A 21039-nucleotide genomic window follows, 5' to 3' on the forward strand; every position below is an offset into this window, starting at 1 on the left:
GCCTGGGTTCCCGTATTGTAGAAAAGTGGTGGTAAATAGACAAGCTAATTCTGTAATGTAAAAGGGAAAGACACCCACTGTGCAGCAGACTATTTTACCATCCAGGATTTATAATCAGAATTGTTCATTTATAACACGTTTAAAACGAACAAGCACGGGATCGAGATTCAAAACTGTGTTGGGCTGCATTGTCTAGCTTCCAAGACAGACGTGTTGCCACTGAGCTATCCTTCCTCCCCAAATGATTGATTGATTCATAGAATCGTGTTCCTCCTCTCAGCTTTGGCCTTTGAGGAGACATTCTCCTTCTTAAGCTAGTTGGTCCCCATTCAGAGATCAGAGCCACTAACAGACCAGGCCAGGCCAAATAGTGTGTTCATACTTGAAGCTGCAGGAATGGAGACACTTAGAACCCCTGCCTTGGTTTCTAGTGGTACCAGGACAATTGGACTGTCTACCTCAGCAGACAGTCTACCATGCTCATTGGTGTATATTTTCTGTGCAATGCACATGAAATCTGCATTCTATATTCTACATACTTCACGCACACAACTAGCACAAGCTTCTTCAACATTGCTTTTTGCAGAACATACCCTCCCCACTCGCCTTTCCTTTCCTCCCATCATTCCATCCTGAATGAATGATGAGTGCAGAGGCCTATGGGCTTTGCAAAACAACATACACATTGAGAATCTTGAGTTTGTTAGCGGTTCTCTAAAATGTGGCTGGCCATATTTGGAAGCATAACTCATTTTGCAGTATGTTACTATAATACAAAAGTTTCATCCAGGCATTTTCACATGTTATGTGTTTGTATGTTGCATCTGCCTTCGTTCGGATCAGTGTCCTAAAATCTCTCATTGAGTTTGGCAAAAGCTTCTTAATGTTGTTTTGCTACATATCACACTTTTCTGAGAAGTAGCTAAGTATAACAATTACTTGGTTTACATTGCTGCAAGAATGAGGAAAAAAGTTTGGGGATCATGTTGAACGTTTCACTTTGTTTATATGTATTCACTGTTTTGTTACAGACAATATCCCAGTTGACCACAGTGTCTAAAAGTAAATAATACTGCCTAAGATTCTATGACTCTGTAGTCCCACCCTCCCATCACTCCTTGCCTAGCATGATGCTGCCAATCCGTCTCTTCTCATGGCTGCTCTTTCCCCCTCTTTTCGTTCCACTCCTTTTGGGTCCTCTTACCCTATCTCCACCTACCCATTTTCTAGTCACCTCTCAAACAACACTCAGGCCACTCTTCTCTCTTCTATCCCAAGCAATCCAACCACATATTCCCCACCTGCTTTCCTTCAACTGCTCCAACAACTGTCTCTTTACATGTGGTCCTCCTTTGGGCCTCACCCTGTGTCTTCTGAATGCCCAGTCACTCTCCAAAAAAAAATAATTTATCATTAAACATTTTGATTTCCGCCACCCCAAACTGCTCACTTACCCCTGAGATAAGTCTGGCTGCTCCGCTAATGCTACCACTATAACTGTGTAATACAGGCTTCCACCAAAGGTGAAATTGTACTGTCACTTGTAGTCTTAATTGTGTGTAGTGTTCCCAAAGTGTACTGCATATCATTCTGCCTAACTCTTGTGTACAGTGGTGACGATAAAAGTATATTGGTTATACTTGGAGACCTGCTATTACCTTGGATCAACTAACCACAAGGCTAACATCACTAAAAAGCCAAATTAATCATGTCTGATATGGAAAGCCACAGTCAGACCCTCCTGAGTTACACTGCTGATTATTTAAGAAACATGTGCAAAGAAAGGAAACTCTCTGCCAAAGGCAAAAAGATTGAATTAGTTGAAAAGTTGTTAAAGAACCCAAGTCTAGAGAGTGGGTCTGAAATGCCTGACTCCTTAGCAAATGTGGAAAGTATTGAGGATGATGTTATGTCTGTTAATGATGAGTTGGAAGAGGTAGACATGTCTCCTAATGTTGGTCACTCTGCTCCCTTGCCTGCTCAGCAACCTCAACCCTTGTCCACTGGGACCCCCACATGTCCTACAATCAGTCCTGAATTCATTGCCCTAGAGAAAATGAGGCTTGAACTGGAATTTAAACGGTTAAATGCTCAAACTGAACAAAAACATCAAGAACTGAAACTCAGAGAAATTGATTTGAATCATGAACTTGAAATGAAAAGATTGTCTCTTGAAAATGTTTCTCTCTCAGAATCTTCTAGGTCTTCCAGTCCTAAGAGACCCTTTATGCCTAAAGAAATTGTGGGTATGTATGAGGGTACGCTTGATATTTTAGATTGGTTCCAATGTTTTAATATAAACATAGTATTCAAGGTCTCACAGGGAATCAATTGCTTCCCTGGCTCTTCTCTAGGCTACCCACTGTTGCATCTGATGTTGTAATTGAGTTGGGGGAGGTGGATAGGTATGGATTATGACTTTGTGAAGCTAGCCTCAAAAAGCATGATGGTACCCCTTGGGCTACCTGGGTATGTGAGTTTTCAAAAAACTTAGATGGTTGGATTAAGGGTTACAGAGTAAACACTTATGAAGGAATGAGAAATCTTGTAATGTTAGAGTCTATTTTTGATGTCTGCTCTTCTGAGCTCAGACAGCACTTGGCTGATTCTAAGGAGATAGATTCAAAGAGGCTAGCTAAGGCTGCTGACTTGTGGGTTGCCAACAGGGCTACCCACAAGGATTCTGGGGCTACTCAGAAAAAGGATGAGGGGAAACAGCCAAAGAAGGACACCAAAGAGAATTCTCATAACTCCAATCCAAAAGAGGGCCACAAACAGCAACATAAGGATAAACCACAAGGGAAACCAAATCAGGCTAGTGCACCATCTGGACCCAAACCAGATGGAGGTCAGAACAAACCCCCATTCATCAAAACATTTAGGAAATGTTATGTTTGTGGGTCAACTGACCATGTGAAAGGGTATCCCAGATGTAAGGGTAAACCTTCAGGGGTCCACACTGTCACCTTAGCCTTCTCCCCAGAGGAAGAAGTACCTATGGCAAGTGGAAACTTTCACCTACTGGCTGAAAAACCCATGAGAGTCTCAGCTAGTGTTTATTTAGTGTCCCTGGCTTGTGGGAAAAACAGAACTTAGATATCTATAATTCCATCCCAGATAATAGTAAAGAGTATTATAAAGATAGTGTTCTTGTGAATGGTCAGGAATCCCCTGCCATCAGAGACACTGGAGCCAGCATAACTGCGTTGGATGAATCATTTTTTCAAGGTGGAGGATGTTGCTAAGACACCCAAACACCTCACCAAGTTAGCTGGAGGCCCTGTGCAAATGCTTCCCCAGTTACCAGCTCTCATCCAGTGTAATGATATGACTGTCAAAATACATACCTGTTAGTGTGCAGAGTGAAGTACCTGTGTGAGTCCTGTTGGGTAATGACTTTAAAAATCTTGGAGTTGTGTCAAGCACCCCCAGGCCTCCCAGTAAAAGGAAACAGGAGCTCACAAGATCTGCAAGGGAGAGAACCTTGAGAGGCTCTCCAGAAGAGATGATGAAAGAAAATATCACTCCGACTCCACAGGAGTTGCTCACTGCTATTTCTAGAAAGAATGAGGCAAAGCGGAAACCCACGACCTCCAGGAAAAAGTCAGACAACACCCCTGTGCTACCAACAGGGACATCACCAAGATTGTCCAAGGTCACTCCTGTGACTACTCCACCTGCTGAGGCAGAGTGTGAGGTGCAACCTTGTGTGGTTGAACCAATATCTGAAGAGTCAGACATAGAAGAAGACACTGTCTTAGTTGGACATCTTCACCCTGTTGAACATCCTGAGCTGCAGTCTTTACTGGCAGAAGGTGGACCCAACAGGGCAGACTTCAGCAAAGGACAGAGATAGTGTCCTACTCTTGAAGGTCTTCAACAACAGGCTGCTAACCAACTTGATGGGCAAGAAGTCATGAAGCACAGCTTAAGCTGTGAAGATGGCCTCTTCTACAGTGAACCAACTGAGTATACCCCTGGAGACTGCAAAAGACTTGTAGTGCCTCTTGCCAACAGACTCCAGTTCCTACAGTTCGCCCACGAGATACCTTTGGCTGGTCACTTGAATTTCGAGAAGACCAAGGAAAGGCTCTCTCTCTACTTCTACTGGGATAAAATGGGTTCAGAAGTGGACACATTCTGTAGGAGCTGTCACACTTGCCAAACCTCTGGCAAGAGTGGAGCCAAGAATGTGGCACCCCTGGTGCCTCTCCCAGTGGTAGGAGTTCCTTTTGAGAGGGTGGGCATTGACATTGTCAGTCCCCTTGACCCTCCCACACCTTCAGAGAACAGGTTTATCCTGGTTGTAGTAGACCATGCTACTAGATACCCAGAAGCTATACTTATGAGAACTGTTATGGCTCAGTCTGTGGCTAAGGCTCTACTTGGTATTTTTACCAGAGTAGGGTTTCCTAAGGAAGTGATATCCGACAGGGGATCCAACTTTATGTCCCACTACATGCAAGCCATGTGGAAAAACTGTGGTGTCACTTACAAGTTCTCTACAGCCTACCATCCACAGACAAATGGACTGGTAGAGAGGTTTAATCGTACTATGAAGAGCATGATAGGTGCTTTAGAGGAACCCCTTAAGAAAAAATGGGACCTTCTACTGCCATGCCTTCTCTTTGCATATAGTGACGTCCCTCAGGAGAGAGCTGGATACAGTCCCTTTGAACTTCTCTATGGTCATCCAGTCAGAGGTCCATTGGCCCTGATCAAGGAGGGGTTGGAGAGTGCTCCTTCCCCAAAGCCAGTCAGAGTGACTGACTATGTGATAGGTCTCCGGAGGAGAATGTCAAACATGATGGCAGAAGCAAGTAGTAACTTGAAAGCAGGTCAGGCCCTGGTCAAACATTAGCATGACCAGAAGGCCGGCATGGTTGAGTTCGCTCAAGACCAGCTTGTATTAGTTATGGTCCCCACAAGGCAGAGGGCCTTGCAGGACAAATGGATAGGACCCTTCAAGGTTGTGGGCAAACTTGGAGTGGTGAACTATCTGGTCGATTTAGGCAGACATAAGGAGGCTCCCAGAGTCTTTCACACCAACCGTTTAAAGGCTTATGTCTCGAGACCAGAAGTAGGAGCTCTGCTTCTAACTTCAGCTCAAGAGGAAGAGGAGAGTGAACCTCTAACTGACCTCCTCAGAGGCCAATCTTTAGATGAACAGATAGAAGGAGTTAATCTCTCTATTCAACTGACTTCTGAACAACAGGAGGAGTGCAAAGTTCTGTTAAATCAGTTTGCCTCCCTGTTTTCACTAACACCAGGCTTGACCCCTTGGGGCCAACATGATATTCTCACTGGTGACTGTTTACCTGTGAAAAGCAGAGGTTACAGAATGTCAGAACATGCGAGATCCCACACCAAAGGAGTGGTCAACAAGATGCTTGATCTCGGGGTTATAGAACCCTCTACAAGTTCATGGTCTAGTCCAGTTGTTCTAGTACCAAAGGCAGGATCCATGGAGTTAAGATTCTGTGTAGACTATAGAGCTCTAAATGCAGTCACTAAGACTGATGCCAATCCTTTGCCAAGGACAGATGAACTGGTGGATAGACTTGGTGCAGCCAAGTACCTCAGTACATTTGACCTAACCTCAGGCTATTGGTAAATAGCACTGACAGACCATGCCAAGGAGAAAACGGCAATGTTCTACCCCAGCAGGCCTCTACCAGTTTAAGGTAATGCCTTTTGGACTAAAGAATGCACCTGCTACATTTCAAAGTATGATTAATCGAGTTCTGAATGGGATGGAGGACTTCTGCATGGCATACTTGGATGACATTGCAGTGTTCAGCTCTACATGGAAAGAACATATTGATCACCTAGGATATGTTTTGCAGGCTCTTGAGCAGGCCCATCTGACCATAAAGGCAAGCAAATGTCAAATTGGTCAGAGTAAAGTGGTCTACCTTAGTCATGAGGTAGGAGGAGGGGAGATAAATCCATTGCCCAGCAAAGTACAAACTGTGCAGAACTGGGCCACCCCTACTACTCAAACCCAAGTGAGAGCTTTCCTAGGCCTCACTTGGTTCTACAGGAATTTCATTGAGAACTATGGGACCATAGCTTATCCCTTGAATGTGATCTCCTCTCCAAAATTCCCTAAAATGGTTAGATGGAATGAGGAGCGCACTCAAGCCTTTGACAACCGGATGACAGCCCTTTGTCAAGCTCCAGTCCTAAGAGCTCCTGATTATCACCAACCCTTCATTGTGCAGACAGATGCCTCCAATATAGTTATAGGTGCAGTCCTTAGTCAACTGGATGGGAAAGGTAGGGAGCACCCCATTTGCTTCATCAGTAGGAAACTGAAGGAACCAGAAACAAGGTGGACAGCCATAGAGCGTGAATGCTTTGCCATTGTGTGGAGATTGAAGAAGTTTAGACCATACTTGTATGGATCTACTTTTGTTATTCAAACTGACCACCAACCCTTGAGATGGATAATGCAAATGAAAGGGGAGAACTCAAAACTTTTGAGATGGTCATTCTGCCTGCAAGGGTTTGATTTTACCATTGAGCACAGAGCACAATGCCACCACCAAAATGCTGATGGTCTCTCTAGGATGTTTTTAACCGACTAGAGGTAGAGATTCATGCAGGAGTGGATTAGTGGATTAAATCCTCCTGTCCCTTAGTCTGGGGGGGGGAGTGTTAGGGAGAATCCTCATAAATGGCTGATTTCCCTTACCTAAAGAGTCCCCCAGGAGCTTTGCTGGAGTTCTAGGATTTATTTCTTTCACCTGGTAAGAGTGTGAGCCTTTTTACCACTCTTGCATGTGTTTTGCTGTGTGTACGTCTACTGTTTGTGTGATCTTGGACACTGGAGCCTCACCTACTCCATGTACACCACTTTTTGTGTGTGTTACACAGCACCTTCAGTGCAGTGACACAGGGATGTCTTTGAGGCTTCCCCCTGACTCCATTTTTATGGGGCTGTGTCCTGTCCCCCAGAAACAGGTAAAGTTGCCATTAACTTTATATAGTCACTTTAAACCACTGACCCAGTACACCCCATCTTATATGGTGTATTGGAAAGGGTTAATTCTTATCCATTTTTGTCTGTGCCTCTTGGAGCCTTGTTTTGCTCCCTTAACATTAAGACTTGGCTGGTGGCAGTGGTAACTACCCAAACTTTCCTACCGCGATTATCTTATATAAACGTGGTATTGTTCCAGGCTATTATAGTAGCCTCGAAATTAAACACTCTTGACCAAATACATTTTATTTTGGTTCCAGCTGGGTTTATTCGCCATTTCTTTTTGCTAAAGTCTTTCTTGTGTTTTTCTCTGCGCGCCAAACCGGGCATAATTCATTGGTTCGCTGTCTTTTCGCGGGCTTCTGCACCGAAGCCCTCCTTAAGGCGCCTGATAGTCTAGAGGGGCAGGATGTGAGGGAGAGATCTTTGGACCTCTGCCATGGGTTGCCTTAGCAACCCAAGTCGCACTCTTGTCTGATTGACTAAGGGGAATGGCCTTGCCAGGCCAGCCACCCTGCTGTGTGATTGACAGCCAGGCTGTATGAATGGGGGAAAACTGCATAAAAAGCAGGTCTCTGGACTGGAAGAGCAGAGTCGCCACTGGAACGAAAGAATCAATGAGAAACTGGAAGAAGAGGACCCCTACCATAACTGAACTGCCCGGTGAAGCCCTTCTGCAGGTCCGAATCTTCAAATCCGACGACAGAGAAGATCCTCCAGGAAACGTCTTCCCTTGAGCTGGTGGGACCAACCAGTTCGCCCAAACTGCAAGCCAGGACCCCTCCTCTGGTCGAATTCACTGTACCAAGCTACAGTGGGCCGGATAGCCAGGAAGGTCGGACCCTGCTTGGGTTTTAAGGAGCACACCTTTTATTTGTTGATTTGGTCCGCTGCTGCTTTCTTTCCTGGGTGACGCAGGACCCTTCAGTCTTCCTACTTCGTGTCAGTCCGACAGTCGCTTCAGAAACCGTGAGCCTGCAGGAACCACCAGGATCGTCAGCCTCAGCTACAGCTCCCTCTCCGTGTCAAGGTAATGTGGAAATCCGGTTGTCCGTTTTGGTCAGCCACGGTGAAAGTGTTTGAAATCTTTCTCCAATCCGAGGGCTTGCCCTTCTCTTCTCTTTGAACTAACTTTTCTACCAACCAACCTTGTCCAGAATCTGCGCCACAAACCTTACCGCAAGCTACCCTGAACTGTGTGATCTTGAGCAAAATACTTTTGTCCAATTGACTTTGGCCCTAAGCCTTTTCTCTCTGATCTCCTCACTGTAGTCTCTCTTGTTCTATTGCCCTGATTACTTACATGTTGGTTTTGCCTAATTTCTTATAACTTTGTCTTTCCCTCCCTTTTAAATTGCTAGAGTGACATTTTGCTCCCACTTCATTTGAGAGCTTAACTTGTCTGGAATTTAAGGGAAGTGGTGTGTGTATTCATGATTATGATTTTTGACTTGCTTAGAAAGGTGAACTGTTATACAACTGATATGTAAATAATTATATATTCTTTTACTTAGAAACTTTGAGTCAGTGTTTGCCTGAACCATAGTAATTGCTGTCCCTTTGTGTAACTCTTGTACTGATCACTTGCTCTTGAGATAAGTCTGGCTGCTCAGCCATCGCTACCACTTTACCGTGTAGTACAGGCTTGTACTGTCACTTGTAGTCTTAATTGTGTGTAGGTGAAATTGTACTGTCACTTGTAGTCTTAATTGTGTGTAGTGTTCCCTAAGGGTACTGCATATAATTCTGACTAACAACACCCATCCTGACATCACTTCACACTGATATTTCCTCTTTCTCCCACTCCCCTTGTCTATCCAAAAAAGGCATCAGTTTTGGAATCATGATCAACAAGAAAACAACAATGGCATCTCATCCTCTCTCTGATTTCATTCCCTCCTCTGTGCACATCTCAGTCTCATATTCCTACCATTCATGAGATTCCACTGCTCTCACTAGTGACCTCTCGCCCTTTGACCACTCGCCCATTCACTTCACCATCTCTATTCCTCCCTGACTCTCCCATCCTCCTCCCTCACCTATCACCAAACATAAACTCAAACCTGACTCCATTATCCCCTATCTTGAGTAAGTCAACATCCCAATCTGGGAGGATATAACAGTTGCCATCAATGTGGAGAACTTCTGGAGTCTGCTGTTGAGTAGGCATGTGGTGCAATGCCCGATGGGGCATGTGTGTTGTGTATGTGAATGCATGTTTGTGTTGTAACCCTTGTGTTGGCTGCATGTGTTTATCAGCTTTCAGCAGCATGCAGTCCCTGGACAATGCAGGCCATGTGTGAGGTGTGATGTCTGTGTATTGGACATGCGCTGCTATTTACAGTGTGTGTCATACAGTTGAACCAACCGTGCCCATGCCATGTCACTAGTGGATGAGGTGTGCTTGGATGCCAAGTGTGCCAGATGAGTATGGGGTGGCTATGTCATGTGCATTCCTGATGTCTATGATGTTGTGCCAACATAGGCACTGTGTGACTATGAATCTCCCACATGTGGAGGTGACACGTGCATTTGGATGTTTGGTGTTATGTCGCAGCATTGGTTTTACTCGAATTCTGATGTAATTGCCATGGCATTGCTTGTGCACTCGCAGTCAATGAGTGTGCATGCCGTGTGAATGTGCCTGGGGCTATGGCTTGCCAATGTGTAGCTGTGCTATTGAGGCATGTATGTGTTGCATGTGTGCCAGACGGGTTGTGACGGAAGCATGTTGTTTGTTGTGATTGTGTGGAGAGGTGCCCATACAGGTCTTTGCATGGCCATGCTGGTTGTGGTGCAATCATGGGTGGCTAATGGAGGTCAGGATTCCACTGTGTGTCTTGTCCACAATGTGTCCACAGCAGTGGACTGGCAGATCAGTGCTTCCATGCATTTGGTGTGTGTGTGCATCCTACCAGTTTAATCCCCTGCACACGTGTGCCCCTGTGGCAAGTCTCCCATGGATGTGCATCAGGTTGCAGTTGTGTCACATTCACTTTCCCATTGGTATATGTCATTCACCTTGGTTTGTGTTTGTGCAATGCCCATACTTTGCAGCCTTTACATGCGTGTGTGTCATGACTGTGGTTTGCAATGTGCATGGGTTGTTGTGTCTGTTTGGATGTCGATTGCATGTCCTAGTGTGGGGTAGTGTTACACTCACCTGGTCTCTGTGGTGGCGTTGTGGCACGGTTGGAGCCCTCCCTGCACTGCACTCCTCAGGTTTGAGCTGTTCCCTCGACTGCGATAGTGTAGACTGCTCGAGTTGCAGGTTATACACCTGGGAGAAGGTAAGAGGCAGTGAGAATGCTGCGGTGGAAGTGCGATCCCCCTCGGACCCTTCGTGCCAGAATGATATGAGCATGCGCTTTCCGATATGACCTCACCTGTTGCTTTGGGTGAAGCGCAAGATTGTGAGTTGCGCAGCCAAGGAGTTAAAAGTTTATGCAGTTGCTAACCTTATGCTTTATGTCTCCCTTGCAGGTTCAACCAGATGGTGCTGATGGCGAGCGATGTTCCGAACACCTATCGGCTGCCAGATGGAAGGATCCACGAGGATGTTGAGACAGAAGATGACTCCTGTGTTGTCGTGCATTCTGAACAGGTAAGGATGCAAGGACTGCAAGATTTGGATCAGCAGAGACAGGTAAGATGCGCACGGTAACTGCAGAGTTGGAAACGGGTAGCAGTGCTTAGAGCGATGGTGTGGCTGGTCCCAGGTAAGATGCGTGCGGTAGCTGCAGGGTTGGATCGGTAGCAGTGCTTCGAGTGATGGTGTGGCTGGTCTCAGGTAAAATGCGCACGGTAACTCTAGGATGGAGTTCCGGAGACTGAAGATAAGCGTGATGAACTGGAAACAGGTAAGAAACTGTAGACGGTGGTAAGCGTTACGCTGCTCCAGCAGACTAACGCGAAGTGCCAGCAAGCGGGTGGGGCTGGCTTATATAGCCTGGCCCCAGCCACTCCCTTTAGGCCCCGCCTTGTGGCCCCACCTTACCACTCCCTCTGACTTCTGCACGTACCTCCAATGTCTTTGGAGGGCAACGCCCGGCCTGGATGCACGTGCCTTAGGCACACTGTGTGCAGAGCACACTTTTAAATGAGCTTGGCGCCAAAGTCGCCAGGATTGGGTGCATTGGGACCCTGCAGGGCATGAAGGTAATGGCCCTTGAACAGTGGCCATGACAGGTTGTGCCTTTGACAGATGATGTTCCTGTGAATGTTGCTGCTGCTGCACCAGCTTCAACGCAACACACTGATGTAGCTGTTCTGTGTCTCCTTTACCACAGTTGCTTCAGCTGATGAAGAGGGTGGAAGCGGTGCTATGGAGTATGTATGTGGGGACGCTTCCACTGTGAAAAGAGAAAAGATAATATGAGGCCGGGAAACCCAAAGGAAACACACCAAACACTGATTACAAAGGAACATACAAAGTACTTTATTTTAAGGTCAAGCAATGACAAAGTCAATGACAGGTCAGATAGCTATCGGCCCTCAGTACAACACAACGAACTTCAACGGGGTTCGATGTATTCAGTGAGAGACTGTACATTAGGACATTCAGGCTTTTATACATTTCTCCAGCCTGTTGTCCAACCCCTTTGCGTGTTAACCATTCCATGAATGTATTACTGGTTTAGGGTCTTTGCCAGGTCAATCTTCTAATACATACATCAGTATGCGCATAGATCAGTTCCGTTGATACAGGTAATCCATATACATGCAGGTCAACAGAAGGACAAGGTCTCGGTTCACGACCCTAACAAGTGGCTTGCAGGCAAGTTATACATTAGCTGTACGGAGGTCATGTCGACCAGATTCTGTTTGGAATGGCATTGTCCACCAACCTAAAACGGCGGTTTGATTTAAAATGGCGGCTTACATCAATTTCTAAGGTCAAGACCTTGCCGTAGAGAATTATTCGCGTACAGTTTTATGCAACTTGGCATAGGCCAATATACATACAATCGTTTACAATAGGAGACATAATTTAATATCCAGTTTGACGCCACCAGACAAAAGGGCAGGCCCCAGCCACTCCCCTGTGGAAGCTCATCTTCGGGGGCGATGTGGCTGAGGTAGCACCTGTACCATCTGGCGTGGCTGCTGGGGTAAACTCAAGGACGTGAGGGTATTAAGGGACTCCTCAGCAGCGGTGGGGCACACAGGGACCATCGATGGCAGAAGACACTCTGGAGGCATCAGGGTTAACAGAGGGGGATATAGACGACATGGCCATGGTAGCACAACCCAGGAGGCCAGGTGGGGGTGTCGAGGTGGGAGTGTATGCTGCAACCCAGTCCCAGGTCAATAAGGCTGTACAGATCACCGTGAAGGTGCCTGTGGAAAATCCTGTCCCTGGGACATTCGATGCAGTACTGCACGCATTTTGCGATGCCCTACAACCAGACCAGCATCCCGGCTGATGTGTTCACCACGGAACATGTGCTACCCCTGCTGATGGGCCTGATGAGGCAAACCAGAGGCATGCGTGATGTTGGCCACGCTACTCATGACCTGCTTGTCCATCATCACAATGAGTTGTACCGTGTTGTTGCCTTGCTGACAACAGGCCTGTTCCCTGGTGGACTCCATGAGCTGTTCACTGCTGCCATCTCCTCCACGACTTCCCCCTTGGTACTCCAGGCCACATACCAGCAAGGCTCCCTGTGCATCCGTCCCACCCACAACGCCCTGTCTGGTGGAGCTTGTATCCCCGCTTGAGGTGGGAGTCACAGGTATGGCAGCTGAGGTGGTCGCTGTGCCTACCCAGGCACAAACAGGGGCACAAGCAATGGAGGGACAGAAGGCAATGTAGAGCAGTGCAGGTGCTGTATGCCCCCGACGAAGATCATCAGGTCAGAGGGTGTACCAACGTACCGTGCACAGGTCTCAGTTGCAGCAGGTGGCAACTAGGAGGAGGCAGAGTGTTGCAGGGCAGTCCATCACAAGGTGGTAGGTGGCTACTTCGAGGCAGGAGGACCATGTGGCAGCCCTCAACGCTATGGTTCTGATTCATGGAAAGTTTTCCTATGGGATTGCGCCATTATAAACCACTTCCATGAATCAGGCCCTATGTCTTCCATGTTCCGTTATTGCGAGAGGCAGCTGCTGGCAGAGAGGCAGCGGGCACATGAGGCACTGGTAATGGTGGCCAGGGCTTAGGTTGCGCTGCGTCAAGTGAGAAGGCGACGCCATCCTGGAGACCACTTGTAGGGTGGCGCAGGACATGAAACGGCATATGCTTTCCACTCTGCAAGCCATCCAGGAATCAACAGAGGCCAACCTGATGAAGGAGGAAGTGGCATGTGACTCAGCCCTGGTTGACATGTTGGGTAACATTGAGGATGAGGATTAGCCCGCTGCCTTTGTATATATTTATTTAGGTATAGGTTTATTTTATTATTATTTATCTTTTGCCCAGACTTTGGTGATTTTCCATCCCTGTTTTTAATGCATATAGGTTTTTAGGTATAGGGCTCTTTTCATTTTTTCATCATTTGCCACAGACTTGTACCTTCCTTCCCTGATTTAGTTGTATATAGTTATTTTTATATTTAATACAGGTTTTATATGGTTCCATTCGACACGTCATGAATTTCATTTGTGTGTCTGCAACTTTCATTGTTGACATTTCACACAGTGCATCTCACCATTGCAGGTCATGTGTATTGTGCTGTGCCTGTGTGTGATGTTGTTGCTGTGATGGTTGTGGGTGGATGCTTGCACATGTGCCTGACATGTGGGGTTGGGTCCATCAGACAACTGAGGGTTGCACTGGGTGTTTTGAATTACATGTACATGTGAAGCTTCACTGTGTGTTTGGCCTCAGTGTGGTTGGGAGGACGGGGGGCTTCTGCTGTGTGTGAGATGATGTACACCCAGGTATGGTTGCATTGATGTGTTCGTTATTTTTTATTTGACTCTGATTGTGGATGTAAGGCCCCTGTTCCTGTGTGTTTGCACAATTTCACATTGTTTTAATTTCATGCCCACGGTTGTTCATGGTCCTCTTTACACATGCTTGGAATTGGGTATTTGACCACGCTCTTTTCACTGCACTGTGTATTTTGCATTGCAGTTGCTATGATGGGAGATGGTCTCACTGTGGATGGGTGGCCTGGTCACATCACTTACACATTGGTTTATAATTGCTGTTTCACTCCCATGTCATGCACACACACCCACCAATATGTGCAGTCACACACTGCCTGCTCTCATGTCTTGCTCCACCTCTGCCCCTGGAATGCTGTTGTCCCATGTTTGCTCATTCTGTGAGGCAGCACACATTTCCTACCTCAGTGAGTCATGCACTCTCTGACTGCACTCACATCACTCATGCAGAGGCCGGTCATGTTGTGGTCCCTTACAGGGACTTTGCCAGCCCTTCCAGCCGGATCACTTATGCACAGGCTGTAACGTGCAATGTCATTATTTGTTGACCTGGCAAATGTTCCAATGGGTTTACTTATTTTCTAAGGTCACATTCATTTGCTGTGCTTTGGTGCCTTTGCAGTGACCCATGGCCAAAATCCACATGCCACTTTCCATTGCATTCACTTGTCACATTTGGATGGAATTGCCATAGTGCTATTGGTGCAATATGGTGCTGTCTGGCTGGGGTGCTGCAGATTCAGGTCTACCAGGGAGTGACAACGGATGTTCCGGTCCTGGAATGGTATTCGATGCTTCCTATTGATCGTGTTGGCGGTGGAAATGTTGGGTCTCAGCTTCATAGTGGAGGCAGACCACACACTGAGGTGAGGGGCTGCCACGGGGGAGTGTTGGCGTTGAGGAGGGCTAGTGGGTAGTGTCTGGGTTTGGCGGGGCTGGCTTGGGTAGTGTTGGAGGCGAGGGGGGCTGGTAGGTAGTGTCTGGACTTGAGGGAGCTGCCTGGGGGAGTGTCAGAGGGGAGGGCAATGCGCTGAGGGGAGTGTACTGTCAGGGGGCTGGCCAGTGTGGGGAGCGATAGTGTTGGAGGTGAGGGGGGCTGGTGGGTAGTGGCTGGACTTGAGGGGGCTGCCTGGAGGGAGTGTCGGATGTTAGGGGGGCTGGTGGGTAGTGTCTGGGATTGAGAGGGCTGCCTGGGGGGAGCATCAGAGTCGAGGGCAGTGTTGGGAGGGGAGTGTAATGTCAGGGGGCTGCCTGGGGGTAGTGTCGGAGGAGAGAACAATGCAGGGGGTGGAGTGTACTGTCAGGGGGCTTACCGGGGTAGTGTCAGAGGTGAGGGGGCTGGTGGGTAGTATCTGTAATTGAAGGGGTTGACTGGGGTAGTGTCAGAGGTTAGGGGGGATGGTGGGTAGTGTCTGGACTTGAGGGGGCTGTCTGGGAGAGTGTCAGAGGGGAGGGCAATGTTGGGAGGGGAGTGTACTGTCAGGGGGCTGGCTGCGGTAACGTCAGAGGTGAGGGGGGCTGGTGGTTAGTGTCTGGGATTGCGAGTGCTGCCTTGGGGGAGCATCGAAGGTGAGGCAATTGTGTGGGGAGCGGAGTGTAATGTCAGGGGGCTGTCTGGGGGTAGTGTCGGAGGTGACAACAATGTGCGGAGTGGAGTGTTCTGTCAGGGGGCTGACTGGGGTAGTGTCAGAGGTGTGGGGGGCTAGTGGGTAGTGTTTGAACTTGAGGGGGCTGCCTGTGGGGAGTGTCGGAGGTGAGGGCAGTGTGGGGCGGGGACTAATTTTTACCAATCCAAGATGGGAAATAATGTGAAGGAGAAAGGGGTATCTAGTATCAAAGGCATCCTTCTTTGCTGCATTACTGTGCTGGATTGAAGAGGGCTACATAGTTCTCCAGGACCATTCCCACCAGGATGCCAACTTCCTTCCTTGTAGCTGAAGTTGACAGCCACCTGCCTCACTGCCATGGGTTTGCTACTCTGGTCTGAGGAAGATGGTGTGGACATGACAACACCTGAGGCAGGTGTGGGTGGGTAAGATGTCCCTGAAGATGGGCCATGGACCAGTGATGGTGGTATGCTGAGGCGGAAGTCCGGAACAGCAGCTGAGGTGGTCACAGGGCTGGAGACAGGAGCATAGGCAATGGCAGGATGACATGCACTCACAATGCAGTGCAGGTGGGCAGCGGGCACATGCACACAACTTGCAGCAATAGATGGCAACATGGGAGGCAGCACAGGGCTGGAGGAGGCAGGCTAAGTGGTACGGAGGCAGGAGAGTGTCTTCCGTGTCTCACTACGAAGGCAACGAAAATAGAGAAAAGACCCTGAGCACATACGGCGCATGGCTTTGGCAAGGATACATAAGGACGTAGAAATGCCTCAATGGCTGTGCACATGAAGGAATGAAGACAGAGTATTGTCATTTACACATATTTTGGGGTGCCACGCAATCCGTTCCCTTCAGGTAGCGTACCTTTTTTCGTTTGGGGGCTTATGCCACTGTGCATACATTTTCTTTCCCCAATTTGAGGCTTGTGGTCTGTCACATTTGCAATTTTTCTGTTTCTGCATGCCACTGCGTATTGCGTACCTCTCATTGCATACCAATTCCTTTCAACTTTGGGGTACATTTGAACCTTGCTGGACCACACATCTATGTTGCACATCACATAGATTGCTCCCTTACTCATTTTGCCCAGGACAATAACTTGGTTTGCCTTCCATTCATCCCTTACACCGTTGACATATGTGGAAAGGCCCCAAAGGGGAAAGGGGCAGCAGACGGGTTTGGGGTGGGTGATGTGGTGATGAAACATCTTCTCCAGTCCTAGCGGTTTGGGGACATGGTATGGAGTGTGAAGATAACTGCTCCAGCCCCAGGAGGAAATGGCAGGCCACAGTCCACAGATGGCCCGGCAAATGGATGCTAACGTGTTTCCAGCCAGATGTTGGGGATGTGTGCAGGATGGGGAGATAGAGTGGGAGCAGCAGATGTTGCATGCCACCCTCCGACATGGGAATGTGCTGACACTCTCTGGACAACTCAGTGCATTGCGGATGTGCACGCATACCGACTCTGCTGCCATTCGTGAGGAAATACATGGAGACATCACCAACCTCACAGTGCTGGTGAATTTGGCCGTGTCATGGCTGGCTGCAGCCACTAAAGATCAGGCCAGAGCACTGCATGGTGGGGCTCCAACGCCACAGCCACCTGCAGATGAAATGCAGGATGGGGGTCCCAGCACATACCAGCCTGACCACTGTTGCTGTGAGGTCCATGAGCCCATGGAGGGACATTTCTTGTTTTCTTATTATTTGTTTGTCAACTTGACATGTACCCGACCCCTCACCCCTCCTGGGTGGACTCCCCCATTCCATGATAGACTATTTTTTATTATTTTATTTTATTGTCCATGGCCAGCCAAGCACAGTGACGTCGACTGGTATGGTTGCATCGTGCTGAACAGGAGGGCATGTGCAGGTAATATTGGTTTGAGCAAATCTTTACATGTGTGTATTGTATTCTTGATTGTGAAATATGGCTGTTGTAATGCATTGTCCCATATGTCTGCAGTGCTACAGAAGCATACAGTGCCTGCACTCCATGAGAGTTCCACCTTGCACACTTTCACCTCCCTAGTCCCCATACCCTCTGCCAGGCACTGGCCCTCCTCTCACGCATTTGAAGGCACAGTACCTGGCTGAGCTGATGAGGGAATCACATCATGCCAGCTCAGAAAGCAGGTAAGTAGGTGCATTGTCTCGCATTATTTGTCAGTGTTATTGGTCACCAGGGTATTTGCTTGCAGTACACATCTTAAGATACTGGTGGGTTAACCTAGTGTCATAGGGAATGTATGGGAAGATGTGGTCTGTACACATGCATGTGTGAGTATGTGCAGTTACACTTCAATGAGTGTGCATTGTTTGGGTGGAAGTACTTAGAAATGTGACACCATGATTGGAAGTGAATGGACAGCACTATACATACTTTCCACATTGGCCGTGTTTCATTCGGTTTGCATGTATGTACTGATTGATGGCATGCATTCACTGTGCATCTACATAACCAACAGTGATTATGTGTCCTTACTGCCATCCTTAAACTCACCATGTACCCATGTTTCCTACAGTGCCTTGCCTTGCACTGTAGGAAACATATGCCACTTCACAATCCAATCCCTTCTCCACTTACATGATCTGCCCAGACATGCCACTGTTCAACATGTGCCACACATATTGATTCTCATGTATCTTCATCCTCCGCTGCAGAGCTTCATGATGTAACCTATGGAGAATCATCCTGGCCTTTTGTGTGAATTGACTCCACAGGACATGTTTATCACACTTGATGCATGTTGGGTTGGCCACATATATGCATGTGTTCCCGTGACTGACTGCTTCTGTGCTACACAATGATGATACTTTTGTTACAGTGTTTAATTATGTCGATTATCTACACCAGGGTGTGTTCCATGTTCATAGGTTTGGATTACTTCTTCATGTCATCTGCTAATGTCAGTTAGTGAACATTGTGTGCCAACATTGGATACCCATGCGTGCATGTGATTCTCAACTCCCCACAGGTTGTCTTCATCTGTTCTCCCTGTGTGAGTTGCAAGTGCACCCTGGAATCCATGCACACTTACTGGAACAGTCTCAGTCAGGGTGGGTGGTGTGTTGGGGCGTGATTGAACAGCTGCATGTTGTCTGGAGGTCCATTTGCAGTGTTGTACACAAGGGTGTATGTTGGTTGTTGTATGATCTGGCTATATGTTTGTAGTACCTTCTTAGTACACATGTGGCGTACATGGGTATTTTTGTGATTTGCATGCCATGCTGGGTGTTGCCCGTGTTGTTTCTGATGATTGACTTTTCACATGTGCACATTCTTTGCCAGTCTGAACATCAGCATCACCCTCTTTTGTCCTTCATGGACCACTACATGTGGTTATATTCCATCTCTGTGCCTTCCGTGCTCTCAAACTAGGATGCTACTTCCAGAGGTGCAAATTTCTCTTTTTTCATCCCGAGGTTGCCTTATCTATGCCATCACCCACTATGTTGTCAGACATATCCGTCCTCATCTACACTGTGCACAGTCTCCTCCTTGAAATGTGTTTTGCCTATCCTTCTCTGCCTCTCCCTCTCCACTCCACTGCTGGTCAGTCGTCACTCAGTGTCCTGTCTACCTCTTGCACTCTGCGATCCAAGTACACTGGGAGTTAAAAGCTAAATATCTTGTTCACTATATGAGTTGTCAGGGATTTCCAGTATCTTTTGATTGTTTCAATGAATGTCTTTGCAATTTGTAAATGTATTTCCATGTGTGATGCAGTTGATGCAAGCCAGGTGGGTACCCTGTGCAGGTAGTTGAAGGGCACTCAGGGTGTCACTTGTCTTGTGGTTTGTGGCAAGTAGTCTGGCACTGTGTGGGTTGCTTTTCTTTTCCTTTTTTTGTGGGTAGGGGTCCAGCTTCATGGGTGCATGGCACACATGGTGTTATTGGGCTGGTGCATATATGCATGAGGATTACAACACACATTGATGGTGATTTGGGTTGCAAGATCCTATTGGGCGGTGGCTATCACTGTAGGGCCTTTGCTGGTGAGTTGTCATGAGAGTGGCATGCCCGGCTGGTTGTGTGCTGTGACATGTGTTTAAGGTTGGAGTTGGGAGTGTTTACTTGCACTTTTCGCATTGCCTGCTCCATTTTGTGTGTGATTGTCCTTGGCCTCTGTTTGTCATTGTTTTATGATGTCTACTTGTGTCTTTCAGGACAGTTGACTTGATGCCCTGCCTTCCAGTCTGACAACTGCATCTGTGAAGTGCTGCCTTCTGCAAGATCCTGTCTTTTGTGCAAATAGTGAGATTTTTGTTTCACTTCTTCTTCGGCTTTCCATCATTGGCTACCCTTACAGTGTTTGCTGCATTGTCCCACTGCCACATTTATGAGGGTGTGGCATATAATGGCCTTTAGAATACTGCAAAGGTGCTCCTGGGTTCCTTCCTCTCAGTGTCACGCTGGATATGTGTGACATGGTCCTTACTGCATGGCACGTGAGGTGGGGGCAGTGTATGTTTTGTGGGTAGGTAAGGTGTCACTGTGGGGATGGGTGGGTAAGGAGTCACTGTGGGGATGGTAATTGTTTAATTGGCATGAGGTGGGCAGATGTGGCTGCATTTGTGCCAGGACACATGGTGATGAGTATCTGGTGTGCTATTGTATGCATTTGTTGCAGTTCACTCAGGGGGTACATGTTCCTGTATGTCTAGGTGAATGGATGTATTGCCTGCCCTCACATTGATTTGTATTTCTCTTCAGACGATTTTTCCATGGAATGATGGATGCAGCAATTGTGGAGGAAGATCATGCTGGATGCATACACAGGGCACTGCAATCATGTTTATTGGTGTACAGTCCAGCCGAATTGAGGAGGATTACACAGTCCAGCTGCTGGTAGCTCACATGGTATGAGGTAAGATTTGCATTCTCTTGCAGTGCACTTTCTTTTTAAAGATTCAACATGAATGCTTTGTTGTGACTGTATATTGTGAGCATAGTGCTTGTCAGGGAATGGGTTGGCAAATGAGCAAGTTCTTTGTTGTGTAACACACATTGTGAGTCCAAGGCTGCCCGTTCTTGAGTTTGATACCATCTATATTGTACTATGACTTCCTACTTGTGGTCTGATGTGTGTGGTTTGGTCTCTACATGCAGTGCAGTTGTTGCTGTCCATGTGACGGTGGTCAGGCACTGTGTTTCTTGTGGTTTGTGCCTTTGGATGCACTACATGGACACTGTTGGTGGAAGTCACTATGCCTGTGTTCATTTCCGCATTGCCATACATATTGGGCATGTATCACAGGCTATTGTTATGTTTGATTGCACCATTATTTTATGCTTCTGTAAATGTGGCCCTTGCGGTGTGAAAACCACTTTTGGTCACTTACACATTGTGACTTGTTCAGTGGTTGTTTTGATATGGGGTTCAATCTATCCATATTCCCAATGAGTATGTCGTATGTGCAGTCTTGCACCCCTGCTTTCACGCACACATCTACATGGTTATGTTTGTGCCTGTAGTGCACATGGTCACACAAGACTTCAATCCGATTGCGTTTTGATAATGTGAATTGGTGGAATTGTTGTTTG

At 47.4% G+C, this 21039-nt stretch overlaps 1 long non-coding RNA gene across 1 annotated transcript in view; it reads left to right on the top strand.

Annotated features, from left to right (window-relative positions):
• Window positions 1–20356, top strand: part of LOC138510932 (uncharacterized) — a 146158-nt gene extending 125802 nt beyond the window's left edge. The window contains exons 3-4 of the long non-coding RNA XR_011280477.1: window positions 19662–19749; window positions 20209–20356. This is a non-coding gene — a long non-coding RNA (uncharacterized lncRNA). The remainder of the gene's footprint in view (window positions 1–19661; window positions 19750–20208) is intronic.
• The last annotated feature ends 683 nt before the right edge of the window (window positions 20357–21039 follow it).

This window comes from Ambystoma mexicanum, chromosome 6p (genome assembly GCF_040938575.1).
Source record: "Ambystoma mexicanum isolate Mex_15411 chromosome 6p, UKY_AmexF1_1, whole genome shotgun sequence".
Classification (NCBI taxonomy): domain Eukaryota; kingdom Metazoa; phylum Chordata; class Amphibia; order Caudata; family Ambystomatidae; genus Ambystoma; species Ambystoma mexicanum.